This window comes from Salvia hispanica, chromosome 3 (assembly GCF_023119035.1).
Source record: "Salvia hispanica cultivar TCC Black 2014 chromosome 3, UniMelb_Shisp_WGS_1.0, whole genome shotgun sequence".
NCBI classification, from domain to species: Eukaryota; Viridiplantae; Streptophyta; class Magnoliopsida; order Lamiales; family Lamiaceae; genus Salvia; species Salvia hispanica.
The window spans coordinates 55,915,802-55,919,727 of record NC_062967.1 but is presented as its reverse complement, the minus strand read 5'-3'; the positions used below and the strand labels follow the sequence as shown (position 1 = coordinate 55,919,727).

At 38.0% G+C, this 3,926-nt stretch overlaps 1 pseudogene; it reads right to left on the bottom strand.

Annotated features, from left to right (window-relative positions):
• Positions 1-2,211: 2,211 nt before the first annotated feature.
• LOC125210597 lies at positions 2,212-3,662 on the bottom strand (annotated as a pseudogene).
• Positions 3,663-3,926: the final 264 nt, after the last annotated feature.

Here is a 3,926-nt window from a genome sequence, read left to right as displayed (position 1 = left end):
GGAAACATAATTAATTGCCAATCGGTGAAAATTATTAATCAAAGGCTTAGCATTAATATAAATATGCATTAATATAAATATACATATTCATATAATCAATCTCCTCGCTAATACGTATGGACGGTAACTAATAACTATAGTATCGATCTTTCAAAAGCGACATTGAGCAGCTGCGGCGGCGCCAAAGCGATGAAGACGAACACCGCCATGATAGTGACGGGGATGATGAGAAGCGTCAGCAGTGGCGGCGGTAGTGCTGAGTGCTGCAATGGCGATGAACACCGTGACAGCAGTAGCGCTGAGTGCTGCTCAGTGACGAACAGCCTGGAGCGAGGCGACGAAGTGCGAACTGTTGGCTGTTCAACAAACTGAACAGCGATGGCGGCTGAACGCCAACAGCAGCGGCAACGAGACCTTCTCCGAGACAGCAATGGCGTCGCAAAGGGAAGACAGCGGTGAGATGAAGGAAGGATGGAGAACGAGAGATTTGATCTTCCAAAATTACCCTTTTATCAATAAAAAAATCAAATAATATGTGATTATTAATAACCATTAGATGTGATTAATGAGTGGCCAAAATTTGGTCTCTAGTTCGGTCTTTAAGAAGGGTTCGACATTAATCACAACTCATTGATCTTATATTGAATTGATAATTTTAATTAATCATAAGTTCATTCCAAACAATAATAAAAGAACATCTAAAATAGATTAAAAAAACTTAATCTCAAACTTCAACTTAAAAAAATAAAAATATAATATAAATATCAATGAACTAATTTATTTATAGCAAATTAATAATAATAATATTTTTATGGAATAAATTGAATTTTAGTTTCCCTTTGAGTCAAAGGAGTGCTTTAATTATTTGAAATTTTGCACTTATCTAAGTAAGATGTACAATAAATTTTATTGTCAATGTAACATATTGTCATAATTTAACTATACTAAAATATAAGTATAGAAAAGTAGAAACGGTAATAATGTAAAATTATTTGAGCATTAACAGAGATACTTAAATTATTAATAATTTAAACATTTATATTTACTAAAATACTATTTATAGCCCGCCATACTATGGCAAGATAGATTTATTGTTTTTAGACAACAACCAGACCAGACTTATTTTAACTGATTAACCAGAGTAAAAAAAAATTACACTGAATCCCATCTTATACATGTATTTTCACTAAACAGACATAAATATGCCATATTTATTGGTCATTAAGTAAAACCACAAAATGCATGTGTTGACAGATCAGATCCAATCACCATTCATATCTACATCTATCTCTAACCATTCCTATTCATGATTCTATCTCTAAGTAAGCAAATTTAAATGTATAACTGAATGCAATTAAAGCAGTTGAAAAACCTGCAAAAAACAAACCATCAGGCATCAACGACCTAAGCCAAGTAATAAATTAGTACTCGTCTGCAACTCGAATAAACAAGCAAGCGCGTACGATATCTGCAATCAATGCAAAGAGAGAAAGCATCTGTCTTTTTAATGGTCAGCTTATTAGAGATAAGGAGATGAGAACATCATATCTGGAAGGTCAAAAAAGCTAACTAGAGATATGGATCCATTAAATGTCGCGATCCAGCACCTGTAACGCTTGCACGCAGTCCAGAGGATTAGATTTGGGTGGTGCGGATGTGGTTTTGCTCTTATCTTCACAGCCATGTTTGAAATGCAGATGAGATCAACAAAGAATAGCACATAGTCTGATATACAACTAATATCAGAATAGTGTAGCTTATTAATCTAATGTAACCAAATCTAGATCTAGCACCATCAAGAGATTAATCTGAACTTCAAACAACATGAACAAATTCACAATGTATTTTGCTCGAACTGAATTTTATGGTAGCAACGCATCATGAATTCGACGAAAAATGAAGATATGTATGACTATAACAGAGCTGCATTGTACAGATTAAGAATAGAAGTAACTGAAATCACTAAATAGGAAAAAAAAACATCAGACTTTATTCATTCATTTGCAAGGAAATTGAGGAACATAAAAGCCCGAGTACACAAAATTCGTTTAAGAATAAAACTCAAAGGCAACGGAACGAACCTATTTCTGCTACCTTGTCATGCTATACTTCAATGAGAGTATGCAATTCAGGGAGAAAACATTATTTGAAGAGAAAAGGAAAAAACTTGCACTCAAGAGAATAGTTTATGGAAAAACATCCAATTGTATCTCGAGTAATGTCTGATAATCCGATGAAAATAAACGAAACTAAAATAGTTTGGGATAAGTACCCCATTCGCAGGTGCATCCAGGAACCAAACGATAACCACAAGCATACAACATGTAGTTTGTATGGTTCCTGAAACACGAAGATATTCAGCATCCCATCACAGCACAATTATAGACGAAACCATCAGCTTTCTTCCGGCCAAGCACATCCCACTGTAGAGGCCCTTCACCCGGAACCCATGAATACACTTCAATTAAAATCCCATTAACAACATGAGGACCACCAACGAAAATAAGACGGTCGCCACACGCTCTGAATGCTATGCCCCAACCGCGCATAGCACCAGCACGTTCCGGAAACTTTCCAAGGGTGATCCAAACCCTACCCTCCTTATCATATTTTTTCACCTCCCTAACAGCATAATCTGCAGCATACAACTCATTTTTTACAACAGCAATCAGAGGTGGTGCCTCGGACACAACTGTTGATGGGGCTTCCTGAATCGGCGATATGTTGAGAATCTCCGTCCAAGTCCCATTTTTCAAATCATATATCTCTCCGCATGAGAGATGCGTTAATCCGGCTCCTGTTCCTCCAATAACGTAAAACTTTCCATCCATGAAAACCGCAGAACAACTTTTTCTTGGTTTCTTCATGCTTGGAAGCATCGTCCACCTTCCCGTATCAGAATTGTATAACTCCGCATAGTTGAGGGGATTTGCATTCGAGTCAGAGCCGCCAGCTAATATGGCGATTTCTCCGAGGCTAGCAGACCCAAACAGACACCTAGGCTTGTTCATTTGCATTCCCGTGGTCCACGCGTTTGTCAACAAACTGTATCGATAGATAACGTACGACATGAGATTCCTTCCGAAAACAAGAAGCTCAGTCCCAACAGCCAAGGATTCCTTATCAGAAAACACAAAGACATTATTGTAACTAATACTTGGCAAATGCATCCAATGGCGCCGTATAGGGTCAAAGACTTCCCATTCGTTCAGCATGCACGAAAAGTAAACCCAATGCTCGACTACCCCTCTTTTCCGCCTTATTTTATACAGCTCCCCACTACGGACAAGAGACCGGAAACTCCGGTTCAATAATGCAATTGAGCCATAATTAGCTCGAGATAACCGTACGAAACAACTAATCATGTTATCCATACCAATGTCAGCAATCAATGAGCTAGAATCTGAATCAACGCCAGCGTGTCCCTGGTTGCTCGATTGGCCAGAAACCGACTTAAAGATCCCACCAAGAGACAATTCGGTATCTACTTGATCGCCCAAATGCTTGGGCACCTTTTGGACCACGTCATCCTCCTCGTCATCTTTTCTTTCCAAATGGCGCTTTCCCTCGGCCTTTTCAGCCCTGTAGGTCATACGCCTATCGCTTTCCCTCGTCATCGGATGATAGTCCCTCTAGACCAAACAATGCTTGCCTTGCAACATATAATTGAACACAAAACAAAATCAGCACCAAATTTTCAGCTCTCTTTTCTTTTTGGAAACAATAAAACAAAACATGAAGAAAAGAAAAAAAAAACTAGTAATTCTTAGCTGCACAGATCAGTGTAGAATAGTCATGCATAAGTTGATGGAATTCATGTGCAAATTCCAACTGCAACTTACCAAATTGAATTCTCAAGAAAAAGAAGAAACTTATCATTCCTAGGCATCCGTGATCCAAATCCATCAACAAAAATCCAAATTCCC